The sequence below is a fragment of the Chiloscyllium plagiosum genome, unplaced genomic scaffold (genome assembly GCF_037043375.1).
Source record: "Chiloscyllium plagiosum isolate Xiang-an unplaced genomic scaffold, Cpla_swu_hap1 HiC_scaffold_42, whole genome shotgun sequence".
NCBI lineage: Eukaryota > Metazoa > Chordata > Chondrichthyes > Orectolobiformes > Hemiscylliidae > Chiloscyllium > Chiloscyllium plagiosum.
This window is the reverse complement of record NW_028270180.1, coordinates 74,991,015-75,003,443: the sequence shown is the minus strand read 5'-3', so window position 1 is coordinate 75,003,443 and position 12,429 is coordinate 74,991,015. Positions and strand designations below refer to the sequence as shown.

Here is a 12,429-nt window from a genome sequence, read left to right as displayed (position 1 = left end):
ACATTGCACTGCAGAAAACATTCTATTCAGACGCTTCGTATGGTAACTGCTCTGTCCGTACTGCAAGAAATTGCAGAGATGCGTGTATCTAACCCAATCCATCACGCAAATCACATTTCCTTCCATTGACTCGTTATTGAATTCTCACTGCTTCAGGAATACAGCTAACATAATCAAAGGACCCTCCCACCACCGCAATGTTCTTTCCCAACCTCTTCCATCGGACAGAAGATGCAAATGTTTGAAAATACGCACCAATGGATTCAGGAACAATTTCTTCCGTGCTGTTATCAAACTTATGAATGGACCTGTCATATATAGAGTTGATCCTTCTCTGCACCTGTTCAAAACCTGTGAAACTACATTAAACTGATGTCCTTGTGTAAGGTATGATTTGTACTGAAGAGAATGCAACATAATATTCTTCACTGTTTCTCAGAATGTATGACTATCACAAAACAAGCAAAATTAATCTGCATACAATACGTCTGAGTCTGGTCTGCTCGATAACACTTTAAACCTATGTCTCCTGTGAGCTGTGTAAAAGATTTCCATTATCCATTACTTTGATGCCTGTCATAATTTCGAAAGGATCTATTTCGTATCCCTCAGCCTCGTCGTTCATGTGAAAGAAATGATTCATTATATTGTCCCGCATCATTTATGATGGGAGGTGGCAGGATTGCAGAGTTTCTGTCTGATCCATTAGTGATGAAGTCAATTAGCATTGTCTATCCGTTGCTTCTTATGGTTTCTGGCACGCAACTATTTCTGTGTCGTAGCTTCACCAGGTTGACACCTTACGTTTAGATATACCCAGTGTATGCACTCATAGAACATACAACATAGAAAAGTACAGCTCGGAACATGCCCTTTGGCCCACGAGATTTAATCCTAATGTCAAATATAGTAACTTAACCTACGCATCCCTCAACTCACGGCTATCCATGTGCATGTCCAGGATTTGCACCAATGTCCCCAATGACTCTGCTTCCATGACCACAACTGGCAACCGATTCCATGCATTCACAACTCTCTGCGTAAAGAACCTACCTCTGACATCTCCTTTATACCTTCCTCCTAATATCTTCAAACTATGACTTCTCATACCATTCATCCTGCCCGGGGGAAAAGTCTCTTCATATTGATTGTATCTATTCCTCACATTATTTTCTATACCTCGATCGGTCTCCTCTCTTCCTCCTTCACTCCAGAGAGAAAAGTCCGAGCTTATTCAAACTTTCTTCATAAGGCAAGCTCTCCAGTCCAGGCAACATCCTGGTAGACCTTCTTTGAGCTTTCCCCGAAGCCTCTGCATCTTTTCTGTAGTAGGGAGACCAGAACTGGAGACAATATTCCAAGTGTTGTTTCACCAGGGACTTGTAGAGCTGCATCAAAGCCTCTCAGCTCTTAAACTCAATCCCCCTTAAGGAAAGCCAAAACTCGATATGCTTTCTTCAAAACCCTATCCACTTGGGTGGTAACTTTGAGGGTTCTATGTACTTGCATACGCAGATCCCTCTGTTCCGCCACACTGCCCAGGATCCTGTCTTTAATCTTATGTTCAGCATTCGTGTTCCTCCTTCCAAAATGCATCACGTCGCGTTTATCCAGGTTGAACTCCATGTGCCATTTCTCAGCCCAGATCTGCATCCTATCTATGTCGCGTTGCAGCCTGAAGTAGCCGTCTATACTGTCGACGATACCTGCAACCTTAGTGCCATCTGCAAACTTACTAACCCACTCTTCAACCTCCTCATCCAAGTTATTTATAAGAACTACAATGAGCAGAGGCCCAAGAAGAGAGCCCTGAGGGACCCCAATCAACACTGTCCTCCAGACAGAATATTTTCCATCTACAACCACACTCTGCCTTCTGTCAGCCAGCCAATTCTGAATCCAGATCGCCAAGTCTCACTGTATCCCATACTTCCTGACGTTATAAATTAAAGTCCTCTACTCTTCATTTAACCAGGTTTGATCACTGGCTCCAAGTCATAACCCTCCCATTCATCTGCTTCCCCTGCCCTTCCATCTCTTCGTTGTCATGTCTTTGGAATGTACTTTGTTTAGAGCCTTGGTAAATTTATACAGTGCATCTTGGAGGCTGTCATTGCTTTACACCATGCAGAAGGACTGGTTAATACTTACAAACAGTCTCTAACACACTCATTAAAAGGCAGAGCCTTTAGGAACAGCTGAAACAAAAATAAACCAGGTTTCTTCAGGATTAAAATACCTATCACTGCCGCGAACAGAGAGAGCTCCTGAGCAGGTGAAGACTTCTCTGTATCTTGTTCAGAGTCCCAAGCTGTTTTGTTGCCTGAGAACCAATCACATCGTTGCTGGTAGCAGAAATCCTTTGTCAGTGGTGAACTAGTGGCCAATCATCAATGAGCTCCTTGTCACAAACAAAGGCTGCATCTGTGTATAACTCCGTTCATCTCCAATCATATTTCAATTATTGGGTCACTATCAGGTGAATTGCTGTCAAACCTTGCAGCTATCCTCTGCTTTCGATCTGTTTGTAAGGTCGCTCTTTTCACATTTTAGACCACAATTACACTCAATTCTTTTTTTAAAAAATGTTTTTTATATGTATTCGCCCTGAGAAAACTAAAATGCCATTTCAAAAACGCGTTTACTTGCAAAATACATGATGCATAATTTTTATAAAAAGTGCAGTCTATTTATTATTTCTCCCTTCTTGCAATGTTATGCAACCTTCACATTTCTTAAAGCTTTTACGTATTTCACCATTTGTATTTTAGGACAATATATCTGAATTCACATTAGGTATTCTAGTGATGTGTAGAATAAAATGGTTACAACAAACAACACCATCAAAATATGTTGCATTGTTAATTTGAAACTTTTAAAGAAGGCCAGTGGATTACAATCTGTGCAATTTTGTATTTCATTGTTCTTTGTTGGGTGGTCTTCGAAGTGCTGAAGATCTAACAGCAATCCCAAAGTCCCCTTTCCTATGGAAGAGGACTTTTCCAATGATCGGTATTGATTCTAATAGAAATATCCTCCAGGTTCTCAATTCCTAATTCATCACCCTGGAACAAGACAGCACGTCGACCCATTTCAGAAGCATCAGAGGCCATTTTGAAAAGACTGGAAAATGCAGGGATGGTGAAATAGGTTCATCGATTCAAATTGCTTTCATCCTTTCAATATTAACCTCGCACTCTACTAACTAAACCACCTTTCTCTTATTTCGTTCAAAAACTTGTTAAAGGCGCAGCTGTCCGGACGAAATTATGGACAAATTTTCTGTAAAGTCAAACAATCCAAAAATCTATTAATTTCTCATTTATTTTTAGGAACAAGAAATTCTAATAGTATCACTTTTGCTGTCTCCATCAACATCTGTGCTCTTGTGTGTGAATGTCTGTGTGACTGTATGTGCACGTGTGTCTCTTTAAGTCGATATGTGTGTTTCTGTCTGAATGTGTCTCTGCACATCTCTCTGTATATGTGATTGTGTCTGAGTATCTGTACGTATTTCCGTCTGTCACACACACACAGAAACAGGCACAAAACACACACACACAAATACACACACACACACACACACACACGTTCAAACATAACAAAAAGCAATGTATCACTTCACGCCCAAGAGGAATAGTCAGAGGGAGAGATATATTGGGGTTTAAACCACATTTCAGTTGTTACAATCCCGAAAATAACAGAGGTTGCACATAGGTACAGACCCAGAGATACATAAACATGGAGACACACACTAATACACACAATGAGACACAAACACACTCACATAACCACAGATAGTCAGGAAGAGATAGATGGGTAGACACACACAGAATCACAGAGACACGAACACACGATAATGCACACACACATTCAGAGAAACACATGCATTAAGCCAAACAGAATCAGTATGCAGTAACTGACACTGCGCTATGTCTAACCATCTGCAGCACAATCTATGTCCCATCAGCTCGTTCCCAGTTTTTACAGATGAAATGTTGACGAGAAAGTGGAACAGTCGCGTGAGGTGTCTCAGCATAATATCCGTGAAAAGGTGAATCTAGTTAAACGTTCATGGTCATTTGAGCAACCAACAGACTTGTACACCACATCTGTGTAATCACTGGATGTCCAGCTGTGAAATGGATTGATGATGATGGCAAGTAGTTATGTTCTCCATAATTAGGTAGAATTAACTTGCAGTGCAAGTTAACATTCTCTGTCTCCACCATCTACACTCAGTAGCAGTGGAATATACCACTGACAAGATGCACTGTAAAAATTCCCCAAAATTCCTCACAGAGCAGCTTCCTGAACCACGGCATTATCGCGTGGAACACTGAGCACAGCAGATACACGGGACACCAGTTGACAATTCCACATCAAGCCACTCGCCACCCTGGCTTGGAAAAACATCTCAGTTCCAAAAAGTGCCATTGGTTGGAAATCCTGGAACTCCCTCCCTTACACCATTATGGGTTTATTTGGATAAGCTGAATGGAAGCAGTTCAAGACGCTAACTCATCGTCAACTTCGCCAGAACAATTATATCTGAGTAATACGTGGTAACCCAGCGGCAATGAACCAAACACATTAATGAATCACAAAATAAAGGTCACGATTTGGAACCCACGTGCTCCAATGCTGAGCTTTTGAAAAAATTTTGTTCATATTCGAGAAAATTGAAACACGATTTCATTTGAATGTATCAAATTCTGAACAGTCTTCAGAGGATAGATGGTGAGAAATTGATCCTGTGGGTCTGGGTATCTGAAATAGGATAACACAGTCTCAGGAGTTGCGGAAAATCTCAGCAGGTCTGACAGGATCTGTGAAGAGAAGTCAGTGTTAAAGTTGCACCATTTACAGATCTTTTGGTTATTATTGACACACCCTCAGGGTAAGGGGGCAGGTTATTTGGGAATGAGATGAGGAGAGCGCGATTAACTCTAAGGCCTCTGAGTCTTTAATATTCTCTCTCCCTGACGATTATTGATGCACCCTCACTGAGTGCATTTCAGATTGGAAGACACAAATTGCTGGTTTCTCAGGGAGTCACGGGATATGTGGATTGCACAGGAAACTGGAGATGAAATCTAAGTCTAGCTTTGATTGAATTGACTACTAGAACAGACTGAACATTTTAAAAAGTCTGTATCGACCTCTCATTATTTCTTCAGCGTTACCCCCATTCCAATTTTTCAGTAATTATTACTTTTCTAACTTCCTACCGCTCTGCTGAATTCCCCTACTCTCATAACACATGAGCTAACCTTTCCCTTCTCTCGACAGATGTTGCATGACCTTACCAGATTCCTCTGAATGGCCTGTGTTTATTTCAGAGAGAATTATAACTCCCTATTCCTGTTTCTGTGAGAGGAAACATTCTCCAAACCGATTCCTTTAATTCTGTTTGTTCACAGAGAAAGGAGGCATTGTTCTGTCCAAATGCATTACATGCTCATGAGGGTATCAAGATATTGTGATGATTTTTAAAATAAAATATATTAAACATAATGAAATTCATGATGAAAACACGAGACCCAATTCTAACTGTAAGGGGCAGGAATTCAGTTATGCAAGTTGAAAGTGAGGACTGCAGATGCTGGAGATCAGTGTCAAGATTAGAGTGATACAGGAAAAGCACAGCAGGTCAGGTAGCATCCGAGGAGCAGGAGAGACGATATTTCGGGAAAACCACCGTCATCTGGAATGAGGCTGGGAGCGTCCAGTGTGGACAGATAAATGGGAGGGAGTGGGGTTGCGGAGAAGGGAGCGGAGAGCGCAATTGATGGATGGAGGTGGATGTAAAGGTGATTGGTCGGAGAGGACGGTGGAGCGGATAGGCGGGAAGGAAGATTGGCAGGTCGGAGAGGCCATGAGGATGGTGCCGAGCTGGCAGGATGGAATTGGGATAAGATGGTCGGAGGGGGAAATCAGGCAAATTGTAACGGCCACATTTATGCCCTGGGCTTGGAGGTTCCTGAGGAGGAAGATCAGGCTTTCTTCCTCCAGGCGCCGGGTGGTGAGTGAGTGGTGATAGAGAAGTTCCAGGTCCTGCATGTCCTCGGCAGATTCGGAGGGGGAATTGAATTCTCCCTCCGCCAGTTGTTATTTGTATGTTGCTTCTGACCCATCACAACACAGATCTGTGTGAATGCGCAAACAACCGCTCTCTGTACATTTCACTCAATAATGTCAATAACAGGACGGATTAAAACAAAATGCAAACTGTGTTGAATGCTGGATGTAGGGAATCATGTTACTGTAGAGCCTTTACAGCACTGAGATCAGGCTTTCGGCCCATCATTCACAAACCAGTTTCCCTCTTGAAACCTCTCCAATTACCCAAATCCCTGTCTGATTGAAGACTGTCTGTGTGGAGTTTGCACATTCTCCCCGTGTCTGCGTGAGTTTCCTCCGGGTGCTCCAGTTTCCTCGCACAGTCCAAAGATGCGCAGGTTAGACTGGATTTGCAACGCTCTATAGTCAATAGTGTCCAGGTGAGCGTTGGTTATATGGTGAGCCATGAGAAATGTGGAGTTACAGGAATAGCGTAGAGGGTGAGACTTGTTGGGATGCATGATGAGCCGAATAGCCTGTTTCTACACTGTAAGAATTTTATGATCCTATACTCCATCCCACCTATCTCTGTGGATGAAGTGGACTATCATCTGATCAAATATCCCCTTCAATGGGCCAGCGTTTTTTTTTCTCCCTGACAAAGAACTGCAGGTGTTGCAGATCTGAGAGACAGCACAAAAATTGCTGGGAAACTCAGCAGGTCCGGCAGCATTTGTGGGGAGTGAATCTTTTGGATCCAGTGATTGCTCTTAAGGACTGAAGGCTTCTGATTCTGATATTTTCAGACCTGTTGACGTTTTGCAAGCAATTTCTTGTTTTGCTTTCAGCCCCAGTTCAGTTGGTGACTATCACGGCCTTGTTATGTGTGTTTGGGAAAAGGAAGGCGTTTGCTGCTGGCGCGGTGGTGGTGTAGTGGTGAGCATAGCTGCCTTCCAAGCAGTTGACTTGGGTTCGATTCCCGGCCATCGCAGTGTTGCGGTTTTGCAAGGAAAAGTCTTGAGCACCAACGTTGCATTCTGTGGCGAAATGGATTTGTCAGGTTGCTTTCGGGTTTTCATGGCGATGGTTCCTGTTAATTGCCGTGACAATCCGGGCAGCGTTGCTCGAAAGCTTTCCTCTCTGCTGCCCATTGCTTAGTTGGATATTGTTTGCAACATAAGGTTCGTTTTGTTTTGTTCGAAAAGTGAGAGATTGCTATCGTCAGAAACGTTAAATAATTACAGAAGCCGCTGGAAATTCGGAACTGATTCAACAGCTTCTATCGTGGACGGGAAGGAGGTTTAAATGCGTCAAATTTCTTCAAGGTTAAACATTCGCACCTCAAAACCATTTGGAAGCTTAAGAATTACAAACATCACATTATACCTTTTCCTAATCCATTCAAGTTTCACAATATCATTCCGGTAGCAGGAATGATATTGTGTGTTTATGCAATGTTACTATATTCGAACATTGACTGTTTCGTAGTTAAATGATGTTTCATTTCGTTAAGTTTTCCAATAGAGTTGGGTTAGTCCACACTTTGTTTTTTGTTTGTGTTACAACGATAGTGAAATTAAATTATGTTTCAGTTCAAGCCTGGAAGTTTCACCAATTGAATTGCATTGCCGTACATTTACCTTCAGGAGAAAAGAAAAAGGAATCTCGACCATCTTCTTAACTCATCGGAGTTTGATCTGGTTCAAAACCTTCTCGATTTCGGTCAATAAATGTCCCTACAATCCGCAAAAATGATTTTCACAGATTAGAGGAGGATGCACAGACATCGTTATTAATTGTTATTACCTCGAACATGAGACGTTTGGGAATGATATTCCTCAGACCATCGACTGTCTGCTCAGCCAAGGTTAAAGGCTGGAATCCGGCAAAATTGGAAATAATGCAATTCCCAGGAGACTGAGAGGTTACTAACAGAACGGGAGGTGGAGAGTCGGGAGCAGAACTACAGGGACAGTCCGCTCTGATCACTGACCCTTCACCCTCAGTAAATCCAGTGCCAGGAATGACTGCCATTGGTCAGAATGACAAAATGTTGTGATGGAAAATAAAGAGCATGAAAGTAAGGGATGGTTTAAAGCATGAAAGCAATGGAAGGCTTAAAGCATGAACCCCACTGGCGATCTGTTGCAAGGGGTCTGTAGAATGCAGGATGAGATAAGAATAGTGGAGTTCTCTCACACCAATTAGCAAAGAAAGGTTGACGCTGAAAGGTCTCGATGGTGAGATGAGATTACAGTTAGTAAGGTTAGGCTTCCTGTTAAGTATCATTATGACTCGATTGGGAACATAAATATTTGGGACATGACATTAAGTATCAAATTAATTGTTAATAGATTCAGCCTGATTGAGATTATTGACAATGAATGACTTATTATGACATCGGGAAAGTATGAAGTAGGGTCTGGAAAGAATGACCATTGTTGCGAAAGCTGACATTAAATATTTAACCATGACATGAGAATAACGTTAAGAAGAAAGAACAATTAAAGAGATGATGGTAACTAACATCACTGGTTTATTGTGTAACGAGTGTGAGGTACTATGATTAATATATTTAGATATGCTGGTAAGCAAACAATGGGTGGGAAACATTTATAAAAAATACCATGGACAATGAAGTTCGAGAGCATTCGAGAATCTGCTTTCTCGGTGTCACGGTGTTTCGTTTGCAAATAACAGACCGACTTCTTGAAGAACACTCTACGTCTCCTGGTGATTTTCGATATTTTTTCCACGACAAAACCCAGCAGGTCTGGCAGCATCCATGCAGAGAGGATCGTGGACAATATTTAACAACTTCATCAGAACTCAATAATCTCCCACAGGTACTGCCAAACCAGATAGTTTTTTCAGCAGTTTCTGATTTTGTTTCAGATTCCCAGAGGCCACAGTTCATTACATTAACCTTTAAACCATTGCAGAAAGTTCTTTGTGGTTCTTCACATGGAAATTTTCCGTTTGAGGAACATTTTCCTGCCCCCATTAGAAACAAGAAACCCTGCAGCAGAGAAAACAGATGCTTTAACAACAACGATCGCTGTCACTTTTGGAGGTCTTGAACGACCAGCCTTTCATTTAACGGTCTAATACGCTGAAACTTCCAACTTAAAACCTTGCCCGGACTTCAGTCTGTCCTTCCCAGACCGAGAAGTGTCCTCTTATCAGTTTTATTTTTCCAGAATAACGTCTGGAGCACTCATTATGGAGGCATGGGAACAGTCTTATCCCATCCACGACAGACACACCCATGTCACTGAACACCAGCTCTCCTCCAACTGGGACCATATCCCTTCAAGCCTCCTAGTCCCTTGTGTGGTCCCGAGTTTTTTCATTGTCCCGGAGTCTAGATGAGGTTTGTATTTGTCATGTAGGGGAACGAGAATTATTTCAATGTCTCAGATCAGTTCATGTCCCGAGAACATCAAAGTTAATGGTCTGTCCTCTTAAAGAAGGGGAAGCTGTCTTGACTGTCTCTGCTCATTCGGGCAGTTCACACTTCTTCATTCTCCTTGGATTTAACTTCTTACGGAGTTTCTGAGGATTCACAATGCTGGAGACTGGGTTATATGATTGCCACATTAACATTTTTCCACCTGCCAATTGATAATATTTTCCCAAAATCTCTTTAACCCTCTTCTGCCTTGCACCATGTCCAGGGTCGAGATTTCCTGGCATGTGAAGAGATTCCCGAGGTTTTCTTTGGAGCCAAGAGAGTTAACTGAAGATATTCTCCAGCTGTTTATCTTGATAGGGGAGGGAGCGGTCGGGATTGGTACATTGACGAGCAGGAGGAAATATTGTCACTGAACAGGATCAGTGTCCAGAGGACTGTGATTGAAGGAATTTAATAATATGCAGCACTTGTGCACAGTAAATTTACAGAATACTGCAGAAAACCGACGGATCTAGCGGTAATTGTGGAAAGAGAAACAGAGATAACATTTTGAGAGTGATATACTTGTGATCAAGCACTCGACTTTCCAGCGCACCATACTGCCAGCGAAATTACAGCCAAAGAAGTGTTTTTGAAGAAGATTCAGGTCTATTTGTTCATTCAAAAGTCAAAAAAGACAATGCTGCAAACACTCAGAGATGGCACTGGACAGTGCAGACCGACCTTGAGGGTATTATTTTTGCTCTGATATGCACCTGGGATAATGTGGCACCAGAAGACCTCCTCACAGCGGAAGGGGTCAATTATGAAAGACTTAGGTGTGGAGGATATTTTCTCTTGCAGAGGGTAGCAAATCTGTGAAGTTTTTTGCAACAGAGGGTTGTCATGGCTGCATGCATGCAAGGCTGAGAAAGACAGGCATTTGGTCACTTCGGGAATCTATGGCCACAGAGATGAGGCCGAAAAGGGATTTGAGGATTAACCAAATCAGCCGTGATCTCATTGAAACTTGTCGCTGACTTGATGGGTTAAATTGCTTCCATCTGCTCTTTGTTGTCATTTCGAAAATGTGAACCTTTATTGCAAATTAAGAAAAGCAGAAAGTTTAGAAGAGATGAGTACAGTCAAACTGAGTCAACATCATTTTTGAAAGGAAAATCACACGATGATAATCCGACAGATTTCTTTGGTAGCATGACCTGCAGACTTGGTGAAGGACGATGCTCAGTAAAGTTCATTTGAATTTTAGCAAGCAATCAATAAGGGGCTATGTAAAAGTCCATTGTACAAGAAAAGGAGTTCTTGGTGTTGGATAATAAAGCAGCACTGTCTGTCTGTTGTCTATTTAACAGAAATCACCGAATCGAGATTAATGAGCAGTTTTCAAGTTGGAAAGATATCTTTTGTGAAATCCAGATTGTTCAATCATCGGACTTAATGTTTTATCTGACCGAATGACTTGGAGGAAGTGGCAGAGTGAAATGCAGCGATACACAATATATTGTGAGCATATTGTGATAACGATGTGGAATTTTACAAACAGATATCGAAAGTGTGAGTGAGTGGAGAAGTCTTGGCAGATGCAGTTTCATGGAGGGGCATTTTTATCTGTAAATAGGTTCACAGCTCTCCATTCAATTTGCAATGTTGCAAGCCCACACAACAGCGCATTCGCTCGCTGTTGCAGATTTTGTTGACACATTGTTACCAATGTTTTGATCATGTGTTGGTTTCTGAGTGAAAATTGTTTCCACTGTACCGGAGGTGCCAGAGACACGTTTATCAGTTCAGCCGAATATATGATAAACATTGTCCCCCTCAAAACGTGAAGTTCCATTCCAATCATGCACCAACCAAAATATCCAGAGCCGTGGAATGCGAATGGCCACATGCTCGGGGGATTGACAATAACGTATCTATGTCAAATAGTGCTGAAACAAAAGTAACTGATTTAGAATGCTCTGAATGAAACCGAATGCAACTTTCCCTAAACTTTTCCCAATTCACTCGGAAAATGATGCTGTTGCATGCACGTAGATTTACATAATGAACACTTTATTGTCAGTAACAGGGGTGAGGTGGGGCAGGATAGTGAGAATTTCGTGTGGCTGAGATGTGATCTGGTCGAACGGGGAATTCAAACGCCCACAGAACAGAGAGAGCTGGTTGATCCAGGAACTCACTCCCATCTTCTGTTTCAGTACCAACAAAAGAAATCGCCGGAAAATCTCAGCAGGTCTGGTAGAAGCTTGGAAAGGAAAATAGAGTTATGACATCAAGACCAGTGACATTTCTTTCTCCATGTCCATCTCCCTCTGCCTTACGCACCCTTCCTTTTTATTGAATATCTCCTGACTTCCAACTTTATACTCAGATCCTCTTTTATTACTTCGTCTCCAAACATATTCCCAGTCTCTAAACTTGCATCAGACGTGTTCTATCTCTCACCTCACCCAGTTATGACCGGAGGACTTCGAACTGAAAAACAAACTCTGTTTCTATTTCCTTAGATTCCGGATGGCCAGGGACCACAAGGCATCGGTGGACAGTTAGAACTTTCAGCCCATCTAGTCTGCCCGACCATTCGATCATGGCTGATATCTTTCCCAACCCAATTCTCCAGCCTTCTGTCTGTGACACTAAGCTCCCCTGAATTCCGGATCCAGTCTATTTCCCAGAATGGGTCTGAATCCGCCCCAACCTTCTCCACATCTGCTGGCAGCTGTAACACCGCATCTGTGTTTGATCGAGCACAGTTTCAGTCCAACACAGCAAACCCGGTCTGTTCGGAGCAAAGCAATACCCGCTGCGGGACAGATATATGGGTCTCTGGCCCCAATTGTGTTTCTGCGAGGGAGTAGTTAGCTCCGTCACCACTCACGGCAAGGACTGATGCTTCAAAATGTGGGGAGAAAGGAAATAGGTACAAAAGTTTGGACAGGTTAGGTCAA

General features: G+C 42.4%; 1 non-coding gene and 1 gene segment (V, D, J or C); one reads left to right on the top strand and one right to left on the bottom strand.

Moving 5' to 3' along the window:
• The window catches only part of LOC148137920 (Ig heavy chain C region-like), a 78,328-nt gene that overhangs the window by 19,235 nt on the left and 46,664 nt on the right, over positions 1 to 12,429 (bottom strand).
• trnag-ucc (transfer RNA glycine (anticodon UCC)) lies at positions 6,983 to 7,054 on the top strand. Its single transcript has one exon. It is a non-coding gene; the product is annotated as a tRNA-Gly (tRNA).